Source organism: Onychostoma macrolepis, chromosome 07, assembly GCF_012432095.1.
Source record: "Onychostoma macrolepis isolate SWU-2019 chromosome 07, ASM1243209v1, whole genome shotgun sequence".
Lineage (NCBI taxonomy): Eukaryota > Metazoa > Chordata > Actinopteri > Cypriniformes > Cyprinidae > Onychostoma > Onychostoma macrolepis.
In genome coordinates, this window is record NC_081161.1 from 22624002 (window position 1) to 22640003 (window position 16002).

Genomic DNA, 16002 nt, shown 5'->3' on the forward strand with positions numbered 1-16002 from the left:
TCATTGTAACCCTCATGACATTCTGAAAGCCCTTTTGTGCTGCAATATAGTGATTTGCAGTGATATCCCCTTTTTTTCAGGAAAGTATAAAGGAATCTGTTGTGTATTTTCAACTCTTGCGCAGGGGAATAGCTGTATGAAATGTCTAAACTCATGACTTGTTTTGTTTTTGCGGTTGATGGTTTATACACAACATGAAATAATGTAATGCAGAGAGGATAACTATATTCATTAATATAGATTAAAGATGAGAGTACTCTGAGTTACAGGAAGTGCCATTAATAAAATGATCGATGCCAATTTGAGCAGTAAAACAGCATTAAATCTGGCCCGTGCTTCAAGTGTTTTTTCAACTCCTGACCCAAGGCTCACTTTTGAAGTGTAGAATGCAGTTGGGGGAATAGTGCTCTTCTCCAGGTAACCCAGTCATGTGTAACACAGAGCTTCCTTGTTTCCTTTAAAACCTTGGCTTCTTCATATGGGCATTTTCTCCTCAGCGTTTGTTCTTTGTCATATTTTTTGTGCACTTACAGCATACGGAATTGGAGCTGTATGTGTGAGTCTTTCTTCTGCTTTCAGACTAATGCACTCAATTGAAATCCTCAGTGTAGTTTTCTGAGGGGTTTGACAGTGAAGTGTGGGATACAGCAGACGGTGGGGGTGACGAGCGCAGTGGTGGAGGAGGGCAGGAAGGGGAATACGGCAAAAGATGCCTGAAGTTGACTTCTTTCACAATTGTTCTTTCCTTTTGTCACTGCTGATCAATTAAACATTAGCTGATGTTCTCTTGTTTGCTTGAAAGGCATTCTCAATGACTTGTTTTGGTCTTATAAAGTATTTATGTTGTGGGAGACACTCATAGAGAGAATCAAAAGCTCTTTGGCTGGGAGAGAAAAACAACAAACAGACAAATAAGGAAGCCTCTTTTATTTCCTGTCTCATGTACACAAATCACAGAAGTTTACCTCTCATGCTGATGTTGCATGTTTTGTTTTCTAATAATGGCCTGACAATAAGTTTTGTGAGAAAGTTGTGAAGTTTGTTTGGGTTCTTAAAGTTCAGTTGAGAAACCAAACCAATTGGTATTCATTTATTTGCGTTGTAGCTTACAGTAGGTTATTGATGATGGAATTGTAGTTAGTACAGGTATACAGACAGCTAGTTTTATTACTCTGGTTAACACCAGACACATTTATTGAACTCACTTTAAAGTATTTGGCTATAACTGTATGTATGTTATAGCATTGTCAAAAATGTAGATATTTCGATACATACCAAGTCTGAATATTTAGTTTCATGGCTCAATGCTCATTTTCCACTGTATCAATACACCGATTCCAGTTTTCTCGCTTTCGCTTCTGTCTGTCAGCGAGTTTGACACACACAGTAGTGTGCGGTATTGTGATCATTACACACGTACAGCTGCGAACTCCATATCTGCATGTGCTGTAAGTTCAGCATGCATTTGGGAATGCAGTGTGCGCGAGTTGCGCTTTTTCACATTCACATCATTTATAACATTTTGTAGACAGCTGTAGACAATTGTAGACAGTAGCTCACAGTGTTGCTCTAGATTTGTAATGAGAAACTTTTGTAAACCTGTTATCACAGAAACTTAAAAGGTTTCCCACCACCAAAATAAAAGCTTGAAGGTTTAAAGGGATAGTTCAACCAAAATGAAAATTCTGTGATTAATTACTCACCCTCATGTCATTACAAACCCGTAAGACCTTTGTTCATCTTCGGAACACAAGTTAAAATATTTTTGATGAATTCTAGTACTTTCTGACCCTAGAGAGCAATGCAATTGAAATATTCCAAGACCCATAAACGTAATAAGGACATCGGTAAAATAGCCCATGTGACATCAGTGGTTCAGCCGTAATTTTATGACGGGTTTGGAACGGCATGAGGGTGAGTAATTAATGACAGAATTTTCATTTTTGGATGAAGTAACCCTTTAAGTCTTGCAAGTGAAGAAATAAAGACGCAAGTATTGTAATTTTACTTCTGTAGTGTAAAGTAAAATCATTATAATCACAAAATATTATTTAAAGTTGTATTACAGTCCTAATGTATTTAAGTGTTAGAATTTGACTTGTATGTAATATTGCCAATTTATAACAATAATATAATAATAAGAATAAATCCGTCTGAAGAGAAACATAAAATAATGGTAACGTGGTACAGTAGTTGCTCAAACTATTGTTCCCTGAAGTTTTTTTTAGTTGGGTAATGGCTGGATTCTGTATATAGGTGTAATGTAAAAACCAAGAAAAGCATTCCACTACAAAAATATATATTTTTATTTCAGTGAGAACAAATAATGCTCAGATGCTACTGGACTGTTGTGTAACGCCGTCGGCAATCTCTAAAATCCTTAGATCACCAAAGCCATGAGAGACCAAAGAATAAATGATTCGAAAGGCCATGTGAGGCGAGACAAATCCTTCACCTTCTCGACTTAAAACATTTGATGAAAGCTCATGGATGCAAATTTTCCCCCGAGAATTTTTATATGTATATTCATGAGATTATCTCATATTTCAATTTCACTTTGAATAATTTAAGAGTGTTACTTGTTCGCGTCGGTCTGTCCACAATGGGCAGTGATAACTCATTTGCATGGATTGGACAAATCTCATTGGATTACCGGGTCTGTTTTTTCACTAATGGGGTCTTTGACTCTAAGGCCAATACAAGCAGGCGAATTCCCCCATCAGGTCTTCAAACCATATGCTGGCATTACAAAGCTCCCTGCCTTCTGCTGCTGACAAGAGGATTGTTACATTGTTGAAATTAGCAAGTCTACTTGAAGTGACTATTGGGGTAATTAACATTGAGTCGTCCATGCCGCCTCCTTTCCACGGAAGAAGGTGTGAATGACAATAATTGCTACAAGGAAAAATAAAGCCGGGAAAGTTGTTTTTGTCATCTGAAAGTCGAGCGTGTGTGAGGCCTCGGCGACGGGGGCTTCATTATAGAGTCGGGTAATAAAGTCGGGAAGAGACAGATGGCACATGGCTCCTCCGCCCTGCTTGCTGTGTGCCCGCTCTCTCCTGGCAAAATGAACCCGTGTACGGAGACACAGTGCGCAGGAATGTGTCAGGATCTGCTAAATTGGAGTGCTGATATAAAATTGAAGTGACGTTAATAGATTACCCAGAGTTCATTTGCATTTTCAGAGTTATTACGAGCTCCGGTAACAGGGCTAACAGGCGAGGGGTCTGTTCTTCTAATAACATTTCTGATTATGCACGCCATATTCCTGGCAGGTAAAAAATAAATAAGGTCTTGTCAGGGGGATTTTTGACAATGATTTGGAAGCTATTTTCTGAGACATATTTATGGAAATAGATAACACGTATCCAGCATACCACTCACACATTTTAAGCTATCAGCCCATGTGGATTTAGATTCTGCACACTGCCTTAAATATGCTAAAACTTATTGGAATAATTTGGAAAGGGTTTATTTTACATTTATTTAAAAGTCAAAAATCCTAGGTGTTTTTTTTTTTTTTTTTCTGAAAATAAATCTGTAGTAAACATATCCTTTAATTAATAATAAATACAACCAAACAAATTGCACTACTGGTTAGTAGCGGTTTTAGGGAAATATTCCGGATTCAATACAAATATCAGGTTTACAGTGAGGATCTTACAATGGAGGTAATTTTTTATTAGATTTAAAAGCAGAAATGTGAAGATTATAATAAAAAAAGAAAGGAAAAAAATCATGTTTTGTGTTTTTTTACACTAAAATCAAAGTAAATATTAAAGAATATAAATGTAATATAATTTACAGTTTGGTCTCATTCACCTCCATTATAAGTGTCTTACTGTAATCACACAGTCTTTTTTTTAATTATTATTATTCATTTTTGTGGTAAGTGCTGTGTGTTAAGCTTGACTTGTATTGAACCTGGAATATTCCTTTAATTCTTAACTCTTGTTCAATACTTGAAAGTACATATTTTAATGGGTGAAGCTCATGATTTAAACATATACATTTTGAATTACGTTCACTTCTGCATTTGACAAATTAGTGCATTTCAGAGCAGACGTCCTCAGCTGCCAACCCGGCAGCTAACAGACATTATGTCTGGCTCAAAAGTTTCTAGATATGCTAAAATCTCTCCAAGAAATATAGCTGTAGCATTAGTTGAGCCTTGAAATGAAGTGATTGTAAAGTGTTTGCTCACAGTGTTTGCTATCAGAAATGTACAGGGCAACCTGTCAAGGGCTTATTTTATTAAAACTGCATCCAAGTTTGCCTTGCTTTGATAGTTTAAACATTCTACAGATAAAGTCATCCACTTTTTGTAGCTTCTCTTTAACACTGTAGGGCAGCTTGAGTTGTAATCTAATTACTCAAGGGTACATGCTTTACATTCAGTATCACGTCTTAACATTAGAGACTGCTTTCACATGAAATTGTCAGAGCCATAGGCAGTACATAGATCTCCGTACAGTAATTACAAGCTTCTTGATTATTCTGTTTTGCTGTAAGTATCTCTAATGACTTCGTTCCTGACAAGAGCATGCAAATACGTGATTGCTTGGCCAATTTCAAATAAGTTCTGCTTTGTTGAATACACAATGACAGATGTAGCCTATATTTGTTGCTAGGTTCATTTTGGCATTAAGGGTAAAGGCCAATAACCATCTAGAAAGACTTTCTCATCCTCATTAGCGGTTGAAACATGGTGCATATTTCTCTGGTAGATTCCGAGGGTTTACAGTTATATACTGTACTTGAGTTTGTTATCTGGTGTGTGGTGGTGGCAGATGGAGGAGGAAGTAGGGGGTGCTGGGCCTTTAACATGGTGTGCAGCTGGGCCGCTGCGGAAGCACATCTGCTGGTCAGACTCCACGCTGAGGTTTGCCCATGGCCTCAGCTGGGTTTGAGGGTCAGGGAGTTAACCCACTGCAGCCAAACCATATCTAGCTAACTTTAAAAAAAATCTGGAGGTAGTGGTCAGCAGAAATATGTACTCTACTTTGAAAATGTATGTGTGCTTCTCTGAACTCCAACTGTAAGTATACATTTAAAATGGCTAAATTATCTTCACTGCATTAGGTTTCACCAGTGGAGACCAGTGACTTCTCTAACCAGATATGCTATTTAATTAAATAATGTATCTGAGATGGCAAATAAGAAACACCATGGCAGGTGTCGATTTAAAAGTATGAATGTTGCCAGGAATACCCATAGGTGTCAGCGCCTTCCCACATGCCTACACACACACACACACACACACACACACACACATCACACACAAGATATATGAGTATGTGTGTGTGTGTGTGTGTGTGTATATATATATATATATATTAGGGGTGTCAATGTTAACGTGTTAACGCATGCGATTAATCAAAAAAATTTAACGTGTTAATATTTTTTTTAACGCAGATTAATCGTTTGATAAGGTTTGACCCTAACTTCTTCCAGTCATCGCAGCGCGGAAGGTTATCTATCATTGTGTGATGAGGGTACAGCGAGCCAGTGTTGCCAGGGTAATGGCACAAGTGGGCTATTTTGAAAATACAGTTGCGGGAAAAAATTACAGAGCTGTGGGTTGCGGTTTTTTGGGCTACTTTTTTAATGTACCGCGGCTGCTCAAAGTGTATATTGACAAATAAAAATGAAAATAGATCCTTTTGGTAATGTGTATTATACTTGAAATGTATACCTGGCAACTTAAGAATGGAGAGGTGGTTATAACATCACAAACAACGTGAGTTTCAGCAGAGCATACATGTTAAGGCTTTTACACTACAGAAATAAACATGACAACAGCCACTATAGATTATATAAGATAATAAACACACGATTAAGATAGATATGGTCTGTATGTGATTTTCTTGAGATTGAATGTGTACATCTGAAATGCTAATTTGTGCAGCGATATAAAAGGCTATAAATTGCATATTTTAACAGTAAACGACCACATTCCACATGAGATCGCAAAAGAAAGTTATTACAAACACTCTATGGTGGTTTGAAGTGAGTTCTGAGTAAAATTGTACTATTAATCTCATAAATTGTCTTATGTAGCATGATGCTAACGTTAGCTCTAATGCAGCTGCAGAACAGGTCCAATTTTCTTCATACTACATTTTGTCATAATACTTCACGTAAGGTCGCAAGAAAATGTTTTTTTTTGTATTTATTTAGAAATACTTTTGATAATAGTTGGGTAAATGTATACTGGGATTGAAGCGATGTGGCTTGGTAAACGTTTTATTGCCAGTATAAAGGCTGATAATGGCTGAATAAAAACAAAAGAATAATGATAAAAGAGTAATAAGGATTATGTCTCATACCTGGCAGAAGTGTGAAAGGTTCTGTTTCCTTAAATTTAAATTTCTTTTTCAACACATTTACAGGTAAATCCTAGTATTTTAAATTTGTGATTAATCATGATTAATCACAGCCCGTGACTGTGATTAACGCGATCAAATTTTTTAATCGATTGGCAAATGATTAATTGCAATTAATACAAAATAATTGATGCAAAATAAAAGTTAAAAGTAAAAATCAAATAAAAGTGTGTGTACTGTGTATATTTATTATGTGTATATATAAATACACACACATACAGTATATATTTTGAAAATAATTACATGTATTTACATATTTATATTCATATAATTTATATTATAAATAAATATATTTAATATATAAACATAACCTATTTTTCAGAAATATATACATGCATGTGTGTGTATTTATACATACATAATAAATATACACAGAACGCATACATATATTATGTAAACAAAATATTTTATTTTGATGTGATTAATAATAATTATATATATATATATATATATATATATATATATATATATATATATATATATACAGTGGGTACGGAAAGTATTCAGACCCCTCACATTTTTCACTCTTTGTTATATTGCAGCCATTTGCTAAAATCATTTAAGTTCTTTTTTTTTTTCCTCATTAATGTACACACAGCACCCCACATTGACAGAAAAACACAGAATTGCTGACATTTTTGCAGATTTATTAAAAAAGAAAAACTGAAATATCACATGGTCCTAAGTATTCACCCTTTTGATCTAATACAGCCATGAGTCTTTTTGGGAAAGATGCAACAAGTTTTTCACACCTGGATTTGGGGATCCTCTCCAGTTCTGTCAGGTTGGATGGTAAACGTTGGTGGACAGCCATTTTTAGGTCTCTCCAGAGATGCTCAATTGGGTTTAAGTCAGGGCTCTGGCTGGGCCATTCAAGAACAGTCACGGAGTTGTTGTGAAGCCACTCCTTCGTTATTTTAGCTGTGTGCTTAGGGTCATTGTCTTGTTGGAAGGTAAACCTTCGGCCCATCAACCAACCTTCATCTTTCCCTCGATTGCAACCAGTCGTCCTGTCCCTGCAGCTGAAAAACACCCCCACAGCATGATGCTGCCACCACCATGCTTCACTGTTGGGACTGTATTGGACAGATGATGAGCAGTGCCTGGTTTTCTTCACACATGCCGCTTAGAATTAAGGCCAAAAAGTTATATCTTGGTCTCATCAGACCAGAGAATCTTATTCAGGTGTTTTTTTTAGCAAACTCCATGCGGACTTTCATGTGTCTTGCACTGAGGAGAGGCTTCCGTCGGGCCACTCTGCCATAAAGCCCGGACTGGTGGGGGGCTGCAGTGATGGTTGACTTTCTACAACTTTCTCCCATCTCCCGACTGCATCTCTGGAGCTCAGCCACAGTGATCTTTGGGTTCTTCTTTACCTCTCTCACCAAGGCTCTTCTCCCCCGATTGCTCAGTTTGGCCGGATGGCCAGCTCTAGGAAGGGTTCTGGTCGTCCCAAACGTCTTCCATTTAAGGATTATGGAGGCCACTGTGCTCTTAGGAACCTTAAGTGCAGCAGAAATTTTTTTGTAACCTTGGCCAGATCTGTGCCTTGCCACAATTCTGTCTCTGAGCTCTTCAGGCAGTTCCTTTGACCTCATGATTCTCATTTACTCTGACATGCACAGGTGTGTGGCTTTCCTAAGTCCAATCAGTATAATCAAACACAGCTGGACTCAAATGAAGGTGTAGAACCATCTCAAGGATGATCAGAAGAAATGGACAGCACCTGAGTTAAATATATGAGTGTCACAGCAAAGGGTCTGAATACTTAGGACCATGTGATATTTCAGTTTTTCTTTTTTAATAAATCTGCAAAAATGTCAACAATTCTGTGTTTTTCTGTCAATATGGGGTGCTTGTGTGTACATTAATGAGAAAAAAAAAAAAAAGAACTTAAATGATTTTAGCAAATGGCTGCAATATAACAAAGAGTGAAAAATTTAAGGGGGTCTGAATACTTTCCGTACCCACTGTATATATTCACACACACACATCACACATGCAAGATTTGCCAAGCATGGAACAATAAAAATACACAGAAAGTGTTTTAATCAAGTTGGTTTTGCATTAAATACAATGTGATTTTCAGTAATCGATATCTGGCAGCAAAACAGCAGATTTTTCCATTTGGGCGAGCAATTTTCGGACAGCTTTCCTTGTAAATTAAATCACTCACATGCGAATAAACCAATGAGAACAGGGAACAATAATGGCGATTCATGACAATAGAGCATAGGCGCCAAAACTACTGTGGATCCTCTCACCTGAATCTCTTCTGGCACAGATTTGCAGACGATTACCGTTATTTAGCAAATAAATCGTTTACGGACAGTTGCATACGTATTCCCAACATTTCATTATGTAAGCCTTATTCTTGATATCAAATTACAAGGGAATTTATAGTAATTTTAATATCAATTAGCCAGTCCCTGAACTCGTTCTCTTAAATGGCTTGAATATGCAGACCATTCACAGCTAATATGGACGCCCTTGGGTGTGGGTCAGATCAATCAAGCAGAAATAGCTCCTTATAGTAACAAGTGCACATACTGTGTGTGTGTGTGTGTGTGTGTGTAAATATATTGTTATAATAATTATTCATCAGTAAAAATATCTCTCTTCCTTTTCTCTTGTTTCCTAGTATATTGAGAAACGAACCATTACAATTACAACGAGCTGGACTTCTTTTTGCATGTAAAGCCTGACTATCTCTCTCTATTTACTTTTAGATTTATATTACTGACTTTTAAATCCACAGAGGTTTTGCAACAGGTGTGAGTGAAATGGATTTTCAGTTGAAATGGCCTTAGTGAATAAGATGTAAGCAATTCTTCCTGTGAATGTGCTACTGTAGTACTGGTTTCAGCACATTTTCTTTGAAACCACCTCTCTCGCTGCCTGGACATCAGTGCCATACATAAAATGTGAATCACGAAGAAAGAGCTTACAAAATGATCCTACTCCACTCCACTGCCTCTGCCCCTTATCCTACCGCAGTCGTGTTCAACTGCTCATGAAAAGAGATGAAACTACAATAGACAGTTTAATCAATTTCCATCAGCTCTCCTTTTGTATAGATTTTTTTTTTTTAATATGTTTTTTATCCCATTTTTATCCTTGGTTATTTTGATGAATACCAGTTCTCTGCAAAAACCTAACTCTATCAACATCCTTCCATTTCTTTAAGCACATACATATAATAATTTCCTGAAATTTTTACTGCCATTTACATCATTTACAGTTATAATATTTTAACCCTGATACAAAATGGTGCACTTTTTTTCAAGGTTTAAAGTGAATTCAGCTTTTAGCTTTTAACTTTCTGTCAATCAAGGAAGGCTCACGCTTCTCTCTATTGCAGGAATACTGCATTGGTTTTAGTCTAATACCTCAGAATATGTTTTTGAGGACTCAGAAACAAAGACCACACATTCACAGGAAATGATGCCACTCATTGTGTTCAGCATAAAAGCAAACTGAATGATTCTGTTGGAGCTCAAAAGTTGTTTTTGTTTTTTGTTTTTTCCTAATACAGTATGCTTTTCAAAAGTTATCCCTTTCACAGAAGAGAACAGCAAAAAGGAGTATAGGGATGGAAATAGACAACAAGCGATGAAAGAGAGAGGAGAGTGTTTTGCAGTTGGGTGATGAGGAGAGCCCATAAATAGCCCAGGCCAGCACTAATGGGCCCAGGGGGGTATTGTGTTGGCTTAGAGAGTGACACTGATGCCATATGACAGGGTAATCAGCGCTGAGGTGGACACTGACATTATCTGTCTCTCATGATAAGGGAAAGCATGGAGGTGAAGCTAACCTCACATCACTCAGACCTATCTCCCTCATCCTAAACGTGAGCTGAATGCTAGATACACGCTATTATTCAATGCTTCAATATGAGATGGCACAGTCGTTGCAGTTTCAGAAGGCCTAATTGAGCTGATTTACTGCAGATTGGAAATTAGCTCTGAACAAAAGCCATGAAATGCAGCCAAGAACCTTCAAAAACTGTTGAAGCTTAACATATTTGCAGTAGGTTATATTCAGTTGTTGAATCACTTAGACTATACAATGAAATATTTGACTAGTAGTGCAAACATATTCATGAACATCTTAAAAAGTCTGTGGGATCCAAATGTGTGAGGCCCCACTATTTTACTTTATTATTATTATTATTATTATTATTATTATTATTATTATTATTATTATTATTATTGTGGAATATTTTGAATTTTATTATATTGTATTGGGAAAGTAGTGGTCTGCAGAAATGTGTACTTCATCTCTAAAATTATTTGCGTAACGTGTGTGTTTCTGTTTCTCTGAAGACAAACATAGTATATGCTTACACACTGTAAATATACTGAATTAACTCAACTGCATCAGGTTTCTTTGTTTCACATCGCAGAAAAAAAAATAGCTCTGTATTGTAACCGCTGCACACAGTAAACTATTTTTGCATGGAATGCTCTTTCTACTTTAAAATGTTATGTTCATTGTCACTTGTTGTTTCTTCGTAATTGATTGTGAGATATACTAGCCATTTCTGAGTGAAAATTGTTTCTACACCACTTTTTAAGTAAGGTTGAACTTATTACAGAGCAATTTAAATGATTTATACATATTTTCTTCCATAAAAATATATCTTTATTAATTTTGAATTTTCTATATTTAAAAACTTTTCCGATTTGTTATATTAATGTTATTTGCATAAGAAAAGTAAAAAATGAAAATAAACATGGAAAAGGACAATGTGACTTTTCACTTTTGCAGGGTCTCAAAATTGCTTATTTCATTTGGGATCTCTAAATGTTTAATAATAATAAGTCATGTCTTATTTAGATTATCTGTGTTAAATTATCATATTGTAATATAAATATTCATTATTTAATTCAATATAAATATGTATTATTCATTTATATATTTATACCATTCAGAATGTTTAACTTTGTTCAACTGTGAATTGCTGTACCTCTGTAGATCGGTTTTCAGCACAAGTCTTACTCAAGCAGCATTCTGTAGAGGACAGCTGAGATTTCGGTGAATGCTTGAGTGTTCTAATCTACACTCTTGCCTTTGGCACTGCTTATTTATATCTGATATGACGCCTGGCCGCTTTCTCACAGACGGCCCTCTGTTCAAAATCTCCTTCATCTATTAATTATGCAAGAGACACAGTGTGGATATTTAATGTTGCGTCAAGGCTTTCTCTTTCACTCCTCACCCTAGGACCTCATTTCACTGTGCTTCTATTTCTACTTTTCTCTGTGTTTTACTCTTAATTTCCATCATCCTCCTGGTTTGACAATGAATCCACTGTATCCTCTGTCTGTCTTTCTCTCTCTTTCTATGCACATTATTAGGCAGCAGCATAGTAGCAGTATGCACTTCCCATAGGCATTCAGCATTGCCCTCCCAAATTAAAAGCGCTGATTACATCCTGTGGGCAATGTGTTTTTATTTGCTCTTTATAGTCCTTTTATTAGTCTATATTCTAATGAGCGGAGTAAATGCACAACCGCAGAAAAGCATGCGATCAAGCCATCGCACTGTGCCGTTACACATAGGCTTTTCGAGCGAAGGACATAAGGAGCCCAAACGCCTTTTGTGTTGCTCAAGCTAACCGGGATGATGTGTGCAGAAAAAAGGCGTTTGAGGAAAGGTCTTCATGAAAGGTCTTCTTGCAGGGGTCGCACCACAGAAGATTCATTGGTGGCTGTCTGGGTTGGTGGGGGGACATAAATGTGAGGGAAACGCATTCATCACACTGCGCAGATCTAAGCTTAGAGGAGCATCCAATCATGGCTCAGAATAAAAGGCTGGGCATAAAAGTCTGCACTGCAAGGTCATTTGAAAAAGAAACAGATAAGATGGAGAGATCAAACGGTAAATCTTTGCTGCATGGAGTCTTTGTGGTTCTCACAGGGGACCGGCCCATTAAAGCAGGCCTCTGCTCCAGTGAACATCTCCTCCACGTATGAGAAGCGCTATCATCTCCCCCCTACTGTCCCAAATAGCTACACTCAAACATTTACAAACAAGTTTTGGTTTGCATCATTCAGTTTTGTTAAAGAATTCAGAATAATTTTTTATGGGTCTATCGCAATCTTTGACATCACTTATGTCTGGCTCTTATAAGAGCTGCGATGTCACATCAGGTCTTCTGGCTAATTGGAAGCACCTATGGTGAAGAGAAACCTTTTTTTAAATGCCACACTTGATGAGATGCTTAAGAAACCTCATTTATTTTCTTTCTGCCTTTCCTTTCTTTTTATCCATCATTTTAACAAATCCCTCTAGGTACATGTGTGTGCAGGTGTGTATACTGGTGTATATAAGAGTATGTGTGTTCCTTTTGATGGATTGCTTGTCAGAAGGCACCAGGAGTGCTTCCTATGGCTGACTGAAATATTTACTCACCAGTCACGTCCGCTGGGTTTGGTCTTACCTTTCAGAAGCTCTCAGCAAATGTGTTAACCCTTATCACCCAGGCCATTTTGTCTGAGGCCAAAGGTTTGGTTTGTGTGATTCCCTTTTGGCTCATACTACCAGTCAGGGTGTAGCCGAAGCCATCATTGCGTCCATATCGTGTGCAATTGTCATGTCAGAGGTGGCGCCGTTACTGTGGCAGGGAGATCAATGCTTCCGTCCACTCCCACGTCCTCCCAGCTCCTTTGACCGTGATGCTTTTCATCGCTGTCTGACTGTTCTGTGAGCACGGTGATAGTTATATGTCAACTTTGATGGTCCCATCATGCTTACAGGAAGTCAGGCACAGTGTTAGCTCATTGCCTCACCTTCACACCACACACACACACAGACACGTACACACTCCCACCTGCTCAGTGCTGCCGTTTATCGCCTATCCTTTCCTCTTTTCACTTTTTCTGGTGAGGGGAGCAGACTTGGCGGCGTGCTTTGTGATGATCACAATCACTGATGTGTCATTTATTCTCCTGAGTGCTTCAATACTTATCTCACTCTAGACACAGCCAAATATGGAGCTGGAATACACCCAGTGCGTCAAGCCAACTGGAAGGCCAGACATGTTCCCTTTGACCACATTTATGACATGGTTTATGGTATTTTCACTTTCCAAAAAGTAAGTAAATGCATAAAATTATTATAAATTTAAAAAATGCAATTTAAAATAGCTTTACTATTTTAATGTATTTGAAAATGCAATTTATTTATGTGACGTAAAGCTGAATTTGTATTTATTTATTTATTTATTCAGTCAGTCATTCATTCATTCAAGTTTTTAGACTTTTACGGGTTTGTTGTATTTTTACAAATAAATTTATTGAACCCTTTTTGGTCACACTTAATTTTAAGGTTTAAAATCTCACTATTATTTATTTATTTATTTATTTACATATATTTACATTTTGATGAATTAAAAGAACACCATTTGTTTATTTGATATAGTAAAATGAAAATGCATTTACTGTCACTTTGATCAGTTTAATGCAATATCATAAATGTGGTCAAAGTATATACAGACATATGGCAATTAGACATATCTTGATGTATAGTTCCTTTTCACAATGTGAATTGTTTACTTTCCTTTCTGTCATTCTGATTTTTTTTCTAAGTGAGAATGAAACAGAAGAGAGCAGAACTCTTCTGTGCCGGTGTTTTTATGGTTTGACAGCACATGCCACAATTCTGACAGGCCTCATGTCTCACTTGTTATATATTTCCATTGCAGCTAGATAAACTTTATTTTTATTCGACTTGTTTATTACAAACAGTGCTTGGAACATGGAAAAAAGATCCACCCTCACGATGTCCTCTTGACTTATTGTTCCTCTCAGTGTAACTTGTAACTTACTATGTCTTGTTTCATTTAGTTCTGACTATCTAGGGGACAATTAAATATGTGAAGTGTAGCAATTTGTCTTGAATTTACTTGACAGCATCCTCCACAAATCCCGCACACATTTCCTAAGAACTAATTAAAATGAATCAATGACATGCCACTTCAAAATGGCGGCATATGTCAAAGCCATCAGCAGCAAGCAAAGGACACTCTTAATTGTTTTGTTCCTGTGGTTCTTGTAAACAGCTTGTCAAGGACTGCACTCAAGCATCCATGTTACACAAGTGCTTTTTTTCTCTTCTCTGCCTCAAATGCCTTTCACAAACACATACTTCACCACCCTTGCCGACCTGCTGCCACATTAACTCACCCCAGGCTGGTAGCATGTTGTGTTAAGTGTTGATTGTCTTGCTGTCTCATCAAAGGCCATTAATTGTGGCACCAAAGCGATGGTCACTTATACCACATCAGCCTGAGGCATCGTTTCCACGTGGGAGCAGTTTTCAAAACATTGACAGCCTCTCATGTCTTCCTCACTGGCCATTTAAACAACTGGTCAATCCTTTTGTTGTCTTATGATGAACCGAATGCATTATTTGGTTCAATCTCAAATCCTTTCACCTTCACAAAATCCAATATTTTGAGTGTGAATGTGAATGAACAGCCGTTATGAGGACAGATCAGGTGGACGGAGTGCTAGATGAGACTATTTTATTATTTATAGTCTCCCTCACTAAGCCTCTCAGCAACATTCATGTCCCTTGATAAACAACACGGAGGAAACACCCTTTTCAATTATACCTCCAGCTGTAAATCATGCAGGAATGAGTGGCGGCCTGAAAATTACACCCTTCCATATGACAGGCGGGGGAGCACACACCTTGATATCCTTCTCCTGCTGATAGCTTTTAGCATTTGTCATAAACGTCCACCTGTATCGACAACGAGACAAGCATTGCTGTTATGAGCGTAAATTGGCCTCAATCCAGCATGTTTCAGCGGACTCTAGTGGACATTTTGCCTGCTGTACCGTGATTCACAGTTCTAAGCCTAGCCTATTATCCCTGCCGGTTGGTTTAGGCCGCAATTGGAGGAGAATGATGGCTCTTTGATGAGAGCCTTCAAGGCTGGTAATACATGTCTGACCAATGCATTTCAATCACGTGGGTCAACTTGACTCCCATCGCTCCAGCTGCTAGTATAGGACTGTTATTGTAACGCTCACATTCCATTTTGGGTCAAACTGACTCTTTGGTTCTTTATAAACTTTTCCCAGAATTGTGTCCTTTTAAAATGGTACATTTAAAATCAAAATAATTGAACAATAATTAACAGGGCTCCAGACTAACACTGGTGCCCCATGTTCTAGATGGTTGCACTGGCAGGGGGCCATTAAAATGAAAAATTGAAAGAAACCAGTAATAACAGTCACATTGTTATTGTGTTGCAAGTGCAATTAACAATGATACAAAATGGTGCACTTTTTTCAAGGTTTAAAGTGAATTCAGCTTTTAGCTTTTAACTTTCTGTCAATCAAGGAAGGCTCACGCTTCTCTCTATTGCAGGAATACTGCATTGGTTTTAGTCTAATACCTCAGAATATGTTTTTGAGGACTCAGAAACAAAGACCACACATTCACAGGAAATGATGCCACTCATTGTGTTCAGCATAAAAGCAAACTGAATGATTCTGTTGGAGCTCAAAAGTTGTTTTTGTTTTTTGTTTTTTCCTAATACAGTATGCTTTTCAAAAGTTATCCCTTTCACAGAAGAGAACAGCAAAAAGGAGTATAGGGA

General features: G+C 37.3%; 1 protein-coding gene across 6 annotated transcripts in view; it reads left to right on the forward strand.

Annotated features, from left to right (window-relative positions):
- cdh8 (cadherin 8) overlaps positions 1–16002 on the forward strand; it is a 157699-nt gene that overhangs the window by 51148 nt on the left and 90549 nt on the right. The window lies entirely within an intron of this gene.